The sequence below is a fragment of the Acanthochromis polyacanthus genome, chromosome 15, assembly GCF_021347895.1.
Source record: "Acanthochromis polyacanthus isolate Apoly-LR-REF ecotype Palm Island chromosome 15, KAUST_Apoly_ChrSc, whole genome shotgun sequence".
Classification (NCBI taxonomy): Eukaryota; Metazoa; Chordata; class Actinopteri; family Pomacentridae; genus Acanthochromis; species Acanthochromis polyacanthus.
The window spans coordinates 34172567-34189374 of NC_067127.1; the positions used below are offsets into that span (position 1 = coordinate 34172567).

Below are 16808 nucleotides of genomic sequence, written 5' to 3' on the forward strand. Positions count from 1 at the left end.
TGACAGATGATTGAATATGGTCACATGACCAAAACAAATGAATAAATGTCTCCTTATAAGCTTAACATTTGCACCAAAGGTTAGAGCTGCTGGGAACGTTCTCCTGAGATAAACAGTTGTAAAGCTAGTCCTATGGAAAAATTTAAAATTTTGTTCATGTATTGAAATTGAAGTACTTCATCTTGAACCACTCGTCGGAATTAAATGTCACATTCTCACAGTGGCTTCAAAGAGTCATAGGAACAAATGTGTTTATGGCTATTTTTGACACCCAAATTGCACTTACAAACACATAAATCATGTCACATGATCCATGATTTCAAACAACATACTAATTGTTCATTAAACATTTGTTGTATTACTTTATATTAAATATGTTAGCATATTACTTGTGTCTGTAGCCTGCACGTGCTTAACTTTTGTATGTTCAATATATTGCCAGTGTAAGTTATCTGAAATTGTACTATATTTCCAACTGGCACCATGTGGTGTCCGTTCTTCTATTGCTTTTGTCATCTGTCCAGGTTTGGGCAAAAGATGGCAGCTAGGAAGCAGCAGTCATAAAAATAAATATATAATGTTTTCCATTTCACTTAAGTTAGGTGTTTATATTTTTATGGACATGTATAAGACCATGATATATTGGTAGGCAGAATAACTGTGGTGTTTTATGCTACCTCTATCGTGTCTCAGTTAGGGCTGGACCCGAATATCCCGAATATCTGAATATTCATTCGCTACGGCGGTATCCGGATATTAGTATATTCGGTGTTACTGTCTTCCCTCCACCTTCGGCCCACATCGGCTCATATTGGCTCATCCCGTCACGTGATCACATAAACATATACACATATGTCTATGACATATACACATATGTCTATCTGATCACCCCCTCCTCCCCTCAGACGAAAATAGGAATATTTGGAGCTCGTCTTCCCTTCCCCTTCGGCCCACTTCGGCTCATCCCGCTGTGTTCGGCTCATCTCGGCTCATCCATTCGTGTTTGTTACCACCACCCGAATGGCCGGGTGGCTGCCGACTCTGACGTCACGCTTCACTTCGTTAAATAAACAAAGACAAGATGCTGAAGACCTCCGCTGTTTGGGAATTCTTCAGTTTAACTGAAGACAAAACGAAGGCAGTGTGCAAAATTTGCGTCCAGGAGACCAGAGGAATGGATCCGAATATTCGGGCCGTCCCCCCCTTGGCCGGACGTTACAGGGCAGAATGAATATTCGGATATTCGTCTTTAATAAAGCCCAAATATCCGGAGACCAGAAACCACTATTCGGGCCGGCCCTTGTCCCAGTATATGTTTCCTTTTTGGTTTATAAGATCTGAGGTGTGTTGGGTCAGTTCAGTTGGTTTGTTAAGTTATTTCATTATCATAGCCTGAGCTTAGTTCTGTTCATCTGACCTCTTTTAAGGGCTGAGAACTTTAGTGCTAGTTTTTGTAAAGTGAGTTCCCATCTCACTTTCTTTATTTTTTGGCAGAATAAAACCCTTTTATTCAGGATCTTGCACCAACTGACAATTTATTCTCATATTAATAAATATCAGACAAAATATATTTTTGCAAGTCAACATCAAACGAAATCTACGATTGTATCTATGATCTTTCTTCTCTGAATAACTTTGTAGTCATGCATGTCCCTACATGCCATCAAGGAAAAATAACATCAACTTTCTCCAAGTCCTACAGAGAGCAGACATCAGTAGGATGGACCTTGAAGATATTGGGCATTTGATCTGAAAGACAACACAACAACATAAACTTTGCTGACATTTGGAGGTCACATGTACATTTTCTTCAGGGTTTCTGTAGCTTTAGCAAGTTAAACTGACTCTTCAGGATGCCTTGATACCACACAGAATGTGTGCGTACTTGCGTTACTCCTACAATGCTGATAAAAATCTGTCTCCACAGTTACACTGTGCAGATTTGACATCCGTTTGTGGACACAAAGCAGGCTTGGTTTGACTTCGGAAATAAATTTGAATCCATGTAATGTCCTCCTAAGTGACTAAAATGCTGTGCTTCTCTCTCTCTACTCGTCTGCAGGGACCAACCTGGAGCAGTTTGCATCCTCCTCCACTTACTCCCAGGTGGGCAGATGTTGACACCAGCTGTGTGAGTGTGTGTTCATGTTTTCAAAAATCAACCTCATTAGTGTGTCTCTTTGTCTCTCTGGAATTGAACTGTTCAACAACTCATCCCAGTGCTCAATACACACTGTGCTGTTGTTACAGTTAAAATACTATGACTACTCCTAGAATATGACGACTGCTGACACACTGCTAACACTAGTAAAACATTTACTGCCATTACTATTTGTAGTTTTTGGTAAAAAGCAGTACCTTTAGGATTCTACATTTTCAAAATGTCTTGTGTCTGATTGTGCTACAGTGGGCATGTATTCCATATTTTCTGGTTGTACATAAATATGCACCAGAGTTGGCTGTTGACACACAGAAACCATGTGAGTCTCATTGGAACATATTTGTAGCTCAGATATGGTGTTGGTTAGCTGCAAATGACAAGAAAGATGTATTTGGGTCGTCAAAACACGTGTGCATGCTGTTCTACATTTCAGGGTTTGGTGACACGTTTATTGTCCACTCAGGGTAAAGGGCAGGCTGTAGTGTGAAAGTGTTGTTGATAATTGCACTGTTGCATCTAATGTGTCAAAATGAAAGACCTCGGGGGAAATGGTTTCATTTTGTTTTCTGTCTTTTCCTTACTGAACTATAGAATGTTTGTGCTTTATTGCCCAGTTGTGTCAGAAACAAGTGTTGTCGGCAGAAGACTGTGACATTTTTATCATGTGTACATTAGAAACCACACACTAGTTTTTATCATTTGCAATCCTAATGTTTTCATATATTGTAAGTATCATTTTATAGATTCTCACAGATCGATAGAACCTGTAGCAGCTCAGTTTGAACTTGTAACAAAACAAGTTTGATGGAAACGTCGAGCTTGTCTTCAGTGGTAAAATAATAAGTGTTTTTGTTTCTTCATGATTCGTTCTCGCAGCTGCTCGGTCACACTGTTGCCATAATTTACATAATTTAATTTAGCACAAACACACAGCCCGTCATACTCTGACAGATGCAACAATTGATCTCACAAAACAAACTAATCAAACTTCATGTCTTCCTGAATATTCATGTATTATAGAACAACAGTGAAGTTAAAATCCTTTGTCCTACACAGTGACTGGGGTTGCAGGAACGTCCAATCAACTGAGCTAATTTGGATTTTGGTAATGAGGTTTGAACTGACTGATTTGGTTTCTCAGGGTCCGTCCTGATTGGCTGAACAGTGCTGGATAATCATGGCTTATTTTAAATTCAGCTCCGGTTTCATTTAACAATAAAAAAAAGTGTGATTCACATGTTTGACGTGGGACGTGTGGAGGAGAGGAATTTGTGATGAGATGAGTCACTGTTTACTGGCCTCAAATTAAAAACCCATTAAATCAAACGGATTCTGTTGGATTTAGATACAGAAACATCAAGGTGAATACTAATCGCTCTTTATCAAATTCAAAATCAGAGACACAAAGGTTGGCTGATATAATGTTTCCAATGCAACAGTCTACACTATCAGTAAGCTTAAAGCATATTTTATTTAATATAAAGTACTTTGGGCTGTGACATTTTAATGAAGAATGCTATAGATGGTGCTACTCTGGCAAACAATGTAATATCTATTATTTGCAAGTTATCATGATCATTTTGCTGATCCTCTTTGACACAATTCACACTTGGACTTGTGATAAGGGGTGCAACAGATCACAAAACTCATGGTTCAGTGTGCATGATGGCTTTTGAGTTATGAACTGAATCATTTATAGGAATAGCTATCTGTAAACAGGGTTACACAAAATGTGCCTGATGAGATGGCTGCTCCATACATCGTTTTAGCATCTACACTGTGATGTACATGTGCACTTGGGTAAATCTGACATTACAATGCCTTATCTCAGCCTTTTTTAAAAAAATGGTTACACACCAGTCTGAGCTGCTGCTCTGCATAAACTGAGTGGAGACTAGAGGCTCCTTTGTGCACAGGTGCCAGGCTAGGTTCTACGACAGAACCATAGTGTCTATCCATAAGCAGATGTTTAGCAAGTCATTTAGGTTAAAACTTAATTCATAATTGGCCTCTAAGAGATACTTTGATTTCAGGTGAAGAAAAATCCTATTTTAAGTCTTGTCTTGATGCAAAACAGGCACATAATGCACATAATGTGGCACATAATATAAATAATTGTTCTCTCAATACTGATCAAGATGCTTGTGATTATTATTTTGGAAATGCTTTAGTAACAAAAACAGGTACTGGAAAGGAAATCCAGTATCTTAAATAAGAGGAACTTTCCCAAAATCAATCAAAATGAGGATTTACAATACATCGATGTCCAACAACAGTCTGTAGCACTGCTGAGGAGTCATTGAAGCCCAGGTTATCTTGACAGTGGCCTTCAGTTTGTATCTTTGGGTCAGATGTTTTGTCTTCTTCCTCTTAATACACCATTTGGGGTTCAATGGGGTTCGGGTCAGGTGAGTATGCTGACTAATCAAGCACAGTAACATCATGGTCTGCAAACCATTTCTGTAGTAGTTTTGACACCATTGTGGGCAGGTGGTGAGTCCTGCTAGGAAAGGAAATCGGAATCTTCTTAAAACTTGTCAGCAGATGGAAGCGTGAAATGCTCTAAAAGCTCCTGGTAGATGACTGCATTGACTTTGGATTTGATAAAACACTGTGGACCAATGCCAGCAGATGACATTACACATTACACAGTACACCCTTCACTCTGGACTTCAAACATGTCGGATTCTGTGTATCTCCACTCTTCCTCTACACTCCAGAACCTTGATTTTCAAATGAAATATAAAATTCACTTTAATCTTAAATGACTTTGGACTATTCAGTAACACTGTAGTTCTTTTTCTTCTCAGCCCAGGTATGATGCTTCTGACACAGTCTCTTGCTCTGGAATGGCTTCATATTAGAATTACCACAGTTGTAGCTCCATTCCTGAAGACATCTGTGCTTGGTGGCTCTTGATGCACTGACACCAGCCTCACTCCATATGAACCTCTCCAAAGTTCTTGAGTTGACTTTTCTTGACAGTCCTCTCGAGGCTGCAGTCATCACTGTTGTTTATGCCCCTTTTCGTGCCACACTTTTCCCTTCCAGTCACTTTTCAATTAATATGCTTCAATACGGCCTACTGCCAGCAACCTTTAAAGCAGTGACCTTCTGTGATCTACCCTCCTTGTAGAGGATGTTGATGATCGTCTTCTAGATAACTTTGAAGTCAGTAGTATTCTCTGTGATTGTGGTTGTGTGTACAGAGCCAGACCAAAAGATACACAGTGTTTATATAGTGTAAATTGTAATTTATGTAAGATAAAGTCAAAAGTGTCCTTAACTAGATCTACTTAAAGCACTGATAACTAGATAGCATGCCAAGGTACAGCAACAAAATACTTAAACTTCATTACATTCCACAACCGAACTCAAGAGGTGCTCTCTTTGTGTCATAACCATAGATTGGACATAAAAGATAAACACAGCAACCGTGAAGTCATCCACTGGTTTATGGAAAACCGTTTTGAAGATTTGAGTTTGGAACCTTGGGCTTTTGAAACCGGATGCAACAATCAAGTAGCGGCTCCAACTGGAGAAATTTCGGGCGCTACGTACACTGATACAACAACAAGCTGTGCCTTAAAAAAATACCCCACTGTTTTATCTATTTTTCTCTGATTGGACCTGTAATGTAATATAGACATCAAACGAGGCTCATTAAAACCACAGCATCATAAGTATTTGAAACACAAAGTTTCCCTTCACAGTTTGTTGGCTGAATCATAATGCTGATTATTCCCATCTGACCTAAACGCAGCATCAGTGTTGTCCTGATTGAGTTTGCAGGGTGGATGAGAGCAGCTGGAACAACGATCCTGATGCTGAGAGAGAATGGAGGGAAACATCAGTCCTCCGCCTCACCCTCTTTGTCTTTTCTAACACCATTAGCAAAGTGCAGACTAACTTTGTTAGCTGAAGGATCGGGTGACGCTAACAGCTCAGAGAGCAGTTGATGCATTCACTGAACTCTGTCCCCTCGGCTCTCACAACATCACTCATCACTCTAATGGAGGGAGGCTCTGTTTCCCTCCCAGCTGGGTCACCACCATCAGCATGATCATCTCTAGAACTGCAACGATTAGTAGATCAATTGATTGGAAAACTGACAAAATAAAAAAAAATGCACTTATTTTGACAATCAATGAATCACTCTAGTCATTTTTCAAGTACAAATGGTGCAAAGAAATCCAAATATTATTAAATTTAGTTTTTAAGCAGGACATTTAAAGGTGACTAAATGCTTTTAAAATGAGTAAGTGAACTACAAAAACACTTAAATTAATCAATGCTAAAAATGCAATTAAAATCTTTAGTTGAATCACTATTTATCTTCAGCTTGGCAATAATTAATCGATTAACAGTCTACTGACAGAAAATGAATGAGCAGATAATTAACTAATACTGATAGAAAAAATACTGGACCAAACTAGGAGTGAAAGCTCAGAAGATACTGGACCTATGTCCATATGTCAGTAAAAACGGTCACATGGCTGTTGCTTCATGTACAAAGTTGGTAAAAACAAACAAAAAAACAAAGTATATATCAGAATTCAACAGCCTGCATTAAAATCTGAAACAGCTCTTGAACAAAGTGAATGTTGTCTAATTTTAAGCAGTGTAGATGTTTTCTGATTATATAAACATCTGCAGAGGGGCTTTCTTTCCTTCTTCCTTCCTTCAGTCATTTCTTCTTTCTGTCATTTCATTGGTTGGAGGCAAATCATTTGCTCCTGTATGTGTTATAATCCAGAACACAGGAGAACATCCCCTCGATTTAACACATCGCTGAAAGAAACGGGACATGCAGTTTCTAAAGATGCCTTTAGTGTGTCTCATCTTTTCCTTCCTCACTTCTTTTCCTCTCCTTCATTTTCTCTGCAGTTCTGAGAGATTTCCACTTGTTTTCTGGTTTTTCCTCCAGCAGCTGTATTGAATCTCTGGTTTCTCCGCAGAGGAAATATATTTCTTTTCCATCCACACCTGTGATGTCACAGTTTCCAGCATACCTCTGTGTGATTTACTGTTTAATCTGTGCAGGTCTGTGAAGGTTAGGTGGATTAGATCCAGGTCTGGTGTGGACTGGGACGGGTCGAGGTCATTCGTCAGAGTTCCTGACAGAGCGGAGACACCAACGATCCTCTGAGCTGAGCAGAAGTGACCTGCTGACAGATTAATGTTCAGATCTGTTCCGACAGTCAACACAGCATAAATGCGAACCAGAGAAGGAAGAACCAGGTTTATTCTGCTCAGGTGGTCTGAACTGAGGGGGCAGTCTCAGACGGGGTGGAAAAGCATATTTAAAAGCAAGGATTTTAAGTTTTTGGATCCATTTCCACCAACATTTTCTCAATTCAGTGTTATAGCACAATGTTTTCAGTTTTCATTTGTCACTTAGAATTTGCTGTTTATGTTTTTCAAAAATCTAGTCAGTAGTGAAAGAGTGACCAGATCTAAAGTGCCACAGATCCTCGGGATAAAGACCTGATTTTAAAGAAACCTGCAATGATCAAGATCAAACATACATGCTAACATACAACAGAACACTGGTCTAAACAAGACCTAAAAGACCAGAGGATGTGGACTAAATGTGGACTAAAACACCAGAGAATACAGAATTAAGAAAACAAAGGCTACAGCAGGGCCAAAGCGGTACTGGAGTAAACCGAGCCCAGATTCTGGAACAAACCAGAGATGTGACCACAGAGAAAACTGGACAAAAAACAGTATATAAAAACACAGAAATTCAGGACTAAAATGTTGAACTGGACCAAAGCAGGATTAAAACAGGCCAGAATACTGGACATATCCAATAAAATCACAGATAATATTTTGCTGTAATACATTTTTGGTTTATATATGTCCAGCATTTTGCATAGTCAGATTTTGCTTAAAGCATCTTTTTGCTCAATGCATCGTTTTCCTCTTTATACAGTTGCAAATCTCTCTTGCAAATGTTTGTGTAAAGCACGTAATTATTTTTACCTCTAGTTATTTCTTTCAGACTCAGAGGTATGATGTCAGCACCAGGTAAACACATAGTTGCAGTTATTGAATTATCTAGAGTCCATCATGGAGCAGGATTTTCCCACAGCAGAAGCAGAGAGCAGCTTTATTATTTCTGTCCCACAGTCACATGATCAATGCCCCCTGGAGATCCTCGGCAGTCCATTGTGTTTCTGTGTGTTACTGTAACCTGACTCTGTCCTGACAGGCTTGGCTACAATACCCACAGTGTTTCCCTCAGGTTCAGACAAGAAGCTACAAGCTACAAGACAAAACTATCTGATCAACTGTCCCAACACTTGATCCTACCTGCAGAATACACACACCATTTTTTGTTTTGTTGGAAAGACTAACCTTCATCTCCTCCCTTGATGCACTGCTCAGTTCAAAAACTCCAAAATCCACCAAACTGACAAGGTGTAAGGCAACACAACAGTTGGTGAATAATTATTTGTAAAAATCCAACAAAATGATATTGTACTACCAGCGCAAAGTGAGGCCATACTCAGACTACATGTTGTCTTTGTTTAAGAAAATGCAGCCTGATTCGATCCTCACAGAAAGTGACTGAATAAGGGGCTAAATTGTGTAGCAAACCCGGGGAACCTAGTTTGACAAACTAGGGGCCAAACTAGAACTAAAACACTATAAAATACTGGACCACACCAAAACCACAACACAAGATCATATTTGACAATACCAGGACTAAACTGTGGGCCAGACCAGGCCTACATCCCCAGAGATTACTACTTAGCCCACACCAGGGCTAGGTTGTGGCTGGCCAAACAAATCTAAAAACATCAGAGAATACTGGACCAAATCAGGGCTAAATTGTGAGTTATGCCACTGGCAAATTCGCAGTAAACGTTGGACCAATCCAAGACTAAAACACTGACATAGTACAAACATCAGAATTAGTCAGTAAATCTGGTATAAAATAATAAATGTCAGCTTTGTGATGATGAAGGTTAATCTCACAACAAAGCACGTTCAAATAGCCTAAAATCCTCTGAAAAGTAATCAACATGTTGCGGTAACTTACCTGGGTTATAAATTCCTTCAGACTAATTCCAGAATTTCTGGTGTGCACCTTCAGTCTACTCTGACTGAACTGCATCTCACCTGTTCTGACCAAAGCACGAGCCACACATGTAAAGTTTGTCCTGAGAGTAGCACTGCCAGACAGATACTAGTAGTATTAGTAGTGCTACAGGCATTGTTTTACTGCAGTATTACAGCAGTATTGAAAGCCGATATTTGTACTAATGATGTAGAAAGGTTGTGGTAGTACTGCAGAACTGGCAGATGTTGTGGTGATTTGAGATTCCTGAGTGCTGTAATACTCAGAAAATGTCAGATCATGTTAACGAAACACGCTGCACACACGCAGCAGCAGCAGCAGCCACATGTTCCCTGTAACATGATTCCAGCCTGTTTGCTGGCATTACCACAGTGACCCATGATGAACTTCACACAGAGCATGCATGTACGTGTGTGTGTGTGTATAAATCAGTTTGAATGTTCAGCGCTGAATATTCAAACTGATTTATATACACACACACACAACTGATCTGCAATTAGCCTAGCTTAGCTCAAATGCTGAAAGTACAGAGAGACTGTTAGCGTAGCTCCACATTATGAAAACAAATTCCCTTTTTACCCATTTCTGTTTGACTTGTATGTTGTCTTGGACTTACAGAGTTGAAACTGATATCCATCTTCTCCTCTGACTACACAAAAGACTTCAGGATTTGCCAGAATGCTTCAGAGTTTGAACTAAGATTAAGATTAAAGTTAGACGTGTCAAGTCCGCACCAGGACAAAGAGTTGAGTGAGGGAAAGGGAGAAAGAGACCCAAAAACTCACCAGCTGTCAATCAAAGTGCCCCCCGCCCTCACCCCACCCATATTGTTAACCCGCCCCTTGCCCCCAACCCAACAAAGAAAAATACAATATGAGGCTGCTGCTTCCTTGTGTTTTCTGATCCAAGAGGTGAAGCCTGTCAGATACTAACACACACACACACACTCACACACACACACAGAGCTGCCCCTCCCCTCCCTGTTGTGGGTCAGGTGGCCCCCTTGGCCCCGGGACCCCGCATGGCCCTCTATTATCTTTTGTCCTGTCAATCAAGCCTTTTTAGTGGAACAGTTGAGAGTGAAGAAGAGGAGGGCCAAGAGCCGCCTATATTCAAACTGTTCACTAGCTAGGACCACACCATCGATTTGAAGCTAAACTGTTTATTGGATGCAAAGGATCATTACGTTGGTGTTGACTGAGTTGAGCTGAAGTGGTGTGGGGAAAAAGCTTAGTCGCAGATCAGCAAAAAAAAGAGAAGACAGGAAAAAGAGACAGAAGGATAGGGAGGGAGGTAGAGGACGAGAAGCAAGAACAAACAGGTGGATATCTAGACAGGCATCAAGAAATCGCTGGCTGAAGATGTTGGACCATGTCTCAATACATCCTGACAAACCTGGACATTTTTAAAACTCCTCCACTGATCTTTGAAAGTTTACCAGTCTCAGAGAAATCATGAGCAAATGAGAAAACAGAAAAAATTCTTAAGAAAATATTAGACCGATAAGCGTGTCAGAGACCTCAGCCTTTGTCCCAGACAAAAGAGAGCAAGAATATCCTGGAAAACAACAAGCTATCATGGACAAGTTTTGAACATGAATAAGAGTCCTCTCTCAGCCACCCTCTGCTCTTCGCTGCTGGTCTCCAGAGGATTGTGCTGCTATCACAGCTCACAGAGGCAGACGAGAAGGTTTTTCCTGCCAGCTGGCAGCCTCTTTATCACATCTATTAACTCTGAGTCCAGCCTGACGCTGGCTCAGTGCCGGCATGGCCTGCTGCCTTGACGCTTCGCACTTCACACTTCTGCTGTAGAAAATCCTGGAATTAACCTCCTCCTCTGAAATCAGCTTACAGACACCAAGAGTTTAGACTAATTTCACAGAGTTTGTACTGTGATACACAAGACGGAGGAAATGTGATCCTCATCCTTCCATCACCTTCCTCCTTCACCCCTTCACCTCGCCATCCTCAGTCTGATAAACTCTCTACAGAGAGCTGCAGATGCAACATGTCACAGCTTTGCCGCTCAGTGGATTACACAAGGTTTTGTTCTCTTTGCTTTCACAGGACAGACAGATGAACTCTACAACTTGTAAAAAAGTCTACAAGAGGTGACTATCAAAAAGTCTCTATGATAGTATTAGCAAAAAAATACCATCGGTAGCCCTAAGCATTTTTTCACTATCACATATATTCAGGTTGAAAATGTTTATTACTTGTTGCTATAATGAAAATGCACTCAGTTGTAATAGAAGTGTAAATCTTTGGAAAATATTTTTTATAATTCAAAAAATTACAGCAGCACATATATAAATTTACTACAAATGTACTTAATGGTTGTGTTTAAGAAGCAACTTTGTTCACAAACTGTAGAAAAGCCAGCATCCACAAAACAGGGGCACTGCACTCAGGACTAAGGATTATCAATAAATCTTACAAGAGCTTTATCTGGCTAGTCATTAATTGTGGTGTGAAAATCATGGAATGAAATAAGTCTTTGGTGGGAAGCTGGTTTAAATTTTTTTTTGAAGAGGAAAGAAAGTGAAAACTGTTCTCATTGCCTGTTGAGAACTTCTGCCTGAGATACACCACATGATGTTACATGAGCCACATCTTAATGTTTGGGAACGATGGTGGTTTTGGTTTAATGTAAATAAACACCTTGTATCTCTAGTCATAAACAAGTCACTCTCTTTTAAGAACTCAAGACGTGTAGCCTAGCCGCGCTAGACCTAGGTCTGAAGACACAAGGGTCTAGGAACTCTCGACAGGGAGGGAGGCGGGCTAAAAGGTTGTCTTTCAAATCACTCTGCAGCAATTGGGTAGGTATACAACCAATCAGCGCAACGAATAGGCTGACGTAGTTCCTAGAGCGCCGGAAATCAGAGGATGCGCGAGTTCGGTGAAGCCTTATCTATACAGTCAATGGGTGAAGCTCAAGTATATTACAGACATGTTAACAGAAAGATTATTCAGAGTCGGTGCTAATGGAGCTCAACGACTGTTGTCGTTTTTGTTGTCGACCCTGGCAGGGAATTAATTCGTTGCCGTGGGTTGTCTAGCGCGGCTAGGCTAGTTGTTTCCGGTTGTGTCTGTCAGAATCGTTGCGCCTCTGTCGCCACTTCGTTACGCCCGCCTTCTGACTCTACACTTCATGGTGATTCGTCCGGCCAGTTTTAGGAGCATCCAACCTCGAGCCTTATGGAGGGTAACTAGACTCACCCTGGCAGAGAATTAAATTCGTTGCTGTGGGTTGTCCAGAGCGGCTAGGCTACAAGACGTGCTGAATGTAAACAGAACCATCAAACCATCAAAACAGAAAATGTGTTGTCAGCAGATATTTTACTGATAAGTTGTGATACAAGCTCTATTTTGATATGCAGTTATTCATTTCCATCAATTTTAAAGCAAAAACAATGAAGATGACAAATATTTACAGATTTCATCATCCATAATAGACGATGTGCTGGTCTTATTTGTAGCCCATGATGGTAAATGCAATATTTAGGAGGGTTTTTGGAATTCTAGTCACCTCTGAACAGATTTTCTAATAAAAACATTTATTTCCTCTTAAGCCCATAACTACATGCTGTTCAATCCCGCTATGACCTTTCCACCACTTCTTCTTGGTGTCCTGCTGCTTCTGGTCTGTAGAGTTAAAGCTGATTGGCTGCTGTAATCCCAGCAACATGATGTGAACGAGGGATTCACACAGACAACAGGGATGAAGATGTAGAAATGAAGAGCTGCATGAGGAGAATCAGGGTTCAGCTCTCAGGAGGAGAAACTATGAAAACACACACACACACACACACACACACACACACGCGCGCGCACGCGCACACGCACACGCACACACGCACACGCGCACGCGCACGCGCACACGCACACACACACGCACACGCGCACGCGCACGCGCACACACACGCACGCGCACACACACACACACACACACACACACACACAGATTTGAATGTCTCTTGATGAGGTCATTGACATTGTCCAGCTTCTTAGCCTGAACCTAGGGCTGAATCCATTAATAGTCTTGCGAAGTTGTGAGGACAGACCCAAAGGTGCAACATTTTCACACTCAAGGTCAACAGCTCACATTGGTCTTCATAAACAGGTACAATCACATGCACATACACTTGCAAATTAATTCCTTTGAAAGGTATTACAATGGCTTATGTTATTTTCCTGGTCAGGTGAGACTTACATTGCCTTTAACTTAAACCTACATTTACAACTCAGATCACCAAGCAGATCTCTCCTCTTTAGAGCAGTGAGATTGTCCTTAAAGAAGTCAACTTTGATCAGCTTTAGGTTTTGCTGACTTATCAGGAGGCAGATTTTATTTTGCTCAACTATTTTGCAACGTGTCTTTGTGTAACTCGTCCTGTTTCATCTACAGTAATAAAGTGGACGCTGTCGAACATCGGCAGGTGGTGAGCTGAATTAATCTGCATAATAAATCAGAACTTTGGTCTTGGACAAAAATGGGGATTTTGTTTGAAAGCAGATTTCAATACGGTTCCCAAATAGCAGCCCGCCAGTGGCTTTTTCAGCAAAGTAAATGGTCATGATACTAACTTCAACAAAGCATGATTAATAGATAGTTTTCTTTACATTACTTTACTTCACCCAGTGACTGTGGCTGCCTGTGCAAGGCCAACAAAATCAAAGCATCACGAGTAAGGCTGATATTTATTTCCATGTTGTAAACACTGGCTGTGTTTCAAATGCATGCAGTATTCTATGGTCATAATATTGCACCTCAAACTTTCACCGTCATATATCCATCACAGTCTGTGGTGTAAAATGATCTGTCATCTGTCTGTGCACTCTCAACATCTCAAGATTGCTTATACCTTTACAAGGAACTGTTACATATATGTGAAATAACTGTCCAGAGAATTGTGATTCAGAATGATTCAGAAAACCTGCTGGTTTGTAAACTGCAAAATCTAACCAGATGTAGCAGGACATTCTGGTATTTTTGCACACTCCATTTGATATACTATGTAACATGACAGTCTACATCTTTCTGGCATTTGTGTAATATTGTACAGGTATTGGACTGCCCCCACTGTAAAGAAACACACCACAAGTAGCTAAGCAACGAGAACAAAACACAGCAGCACCAGGGCATCAGTGCACAGTATTTGTCTAATTAAAAAAATATCACTTTAAACAAAATTGTGTGCACATCACAGTGGTAACTATAGACCTGAACAGAGCATGATACTTCATGTAGAAGTTAGGTTTTCAAAGAAGTGTACATTAGAACTGGGACAGATATAGTTCTGAATGGACACAGTAGCAGTCTAACTAACAAGTTCTTCCATGGACAGGGTCAGTTTATGGGATGTCTGTAGCATTAATGTTGCAAGTCTAGTGACAGTGGCTAGTGTATAGTGATCAAGCACTAAAAATGACTTTTTAAAGACTCCAGTAACATGTTTTGCTGCCACACAGGAAATAAATACTTGACAACTGAAAACTAGATCATGGAGTCTCTTGACGTCTCTACTGCTGAAATGAAGGAGGGAGAATTACAGCTGTCACAGATGATGAGTTAAAAAAGACAGCGTTAAAAATTCTAACTGTTAAAGAAAATATTCAGAGCTTCCAAAGCCTGACAGGTGAGAGTGAGTCTGTCACTGATAGACCAGATACAATAATGTGGGTTTGACATATCAGTGTATCTCATGTTTCATTTCTTTCATCAGAGAAAATGCTTCAGTGAAGATTACTATTTTCTCTTTGGACTAATGACATCTCAGGGAAGCTTTTTGCTCATACTCACGTCAATCCACCATGTAACTGTGTAATGTCTGTTTGACATCAGATGTTGCTAATGTTTCCATGTCACTGTAGTTAGAAATGGCCTGCCTTTGGTCTGTCTTGGTTGTTGCTGCCATCATTTAGGTGTGTTTGACTGTCAAAGCTCCACGGTTGACTTCCATTCTACAAGGGTTTGGCAGAAGAGGAATATTCCAACATGAAAAGCATTCAAAGCACACTGCCAAAATCACTCAATATTTTTTTAAAGAAGAAAAAGAAGAATATAATGAAAGCTATGAGCTGGCCAAGTATGTCACCTGATTTAAATCCAGCAACCCAACCTTTTGGGGTATTTTTAAGAGAAAAGTAGAGCAACACAGCACTTCCAGCAAAAAAACCCAAAACAAAACAAACAAGCAAAAAACACTGCTAAAAAAATAGTCTCTGAGAAATGACTGAACATCTCTCCAGAAATAAGTGCAACACTTGTGTCCTCCATGTGTCTATAGTCAAAAATCCTAGTGGACATACGAAATACTGAAAGAATTTCAGTAACTGAAGGTGTACTGACTTTTGTTGCTTGAGTTCCTACTGTGTGGTCTGTGTTTTTAAATCGTAACTGTTAGATTTTATTTTGCAAAAGAGCAAATACCCTACTGTTTAACTCAGATGATGCAATTTAAAATTATATGACATTTAAACTATGTTGTACAGGGGAGCACTCCTCTGTTGGATACTGTATCACCCAGTCCTACCCAAGCCTGTCTTCACCCTAATGACTTACATTATGGGGACTTCGGCTTTTTATCCTCAAAGGAAGTGGAGTCCCCATGAGTCCCAGTGTGACTGTGTAAACAGATTTAAAGATGTGCACACTCACATGCACACAAACAGAGCTACCCTACGCTGCCTCATTTCTTCTCTTCTGGAAAGCAGGAGGATTTGTGTCTGTGAGTTATTAGTGATTCAGGACGGTCACACTCTGAATGTCCAGCCTGAGCTGCTGGAGAAGGAGGCTGTTATCATTCTTCTTCCTCCTCCTGAGTGGTTTACAAGCCTGTAGATTGTAAACATGTTGCTGGTCAGGAGGCCTGAGCTCTGTGACATTAGCTTTACACCAGTGCTGAGGGCAACAGAACCAGGTTTCTACAGAGAGACCAGAGCAGAAACCTCAGTGTATCTTCCTGCTGAAAACCAAATCATTTTAAAATGTTCTTTAGAGCAAACTTGAAACAGTTATTTGCAGAACTTGATTTGAGATGTAAAGAGACATTTTAAATTTTTTTCTAACAGCTACAAGCCTAAAAGGTACTTTACAGAACATTTTATGTTATCTAAGAATACAAACCCACCACACTACCCCAGTGACTAGCCTGCTAACCTCACCACCTAGAGGGTACCTGTACCTCTCTAAAGGTTTTAACCTAGTTAAACTTCAGAAATGCTTACTACCTTGTCAGAATTAAGGAGGAAGATGAATGAAAGAGTGTTTAAAATTCCTAGTGGACACTAGGAGTACTTAGTCATGCCTATGGACTCACTAACACCATGTGCTTCAGGCCCTGGTTAATGATGTTCTGAGGGACATGCTTAATATCTTTTTGTTTGCATATCTGAATGATATCTTCATCTTTTTTTCCTGACCTTGTCCATATTAAGCATGTCTGCTGGGTTCTCCAATACTTTCTGGAACACCAGCTCTGTGTGAAAGTGGAAATGTGTGAGTTAGACATTTCAACCATTTCCTTATTTGTGTATGTGGTGTCTAAGAGGG

At 40.4% G+C, this 16808-nt stretch overlaps 1 protein-coding gene across 1 annotated transcript in view; it reads right to left on the minus strand.

Moving 5' to 3' along the window:
• The window catches only part of LOC110961064 (ephrin-A2-like), a 124562-nt gene that overhangs the window by 12190 nt on the left and 95564 nt on the right, over positions 1-16808 (minus strand). The window lies entirely within an intron of this gene.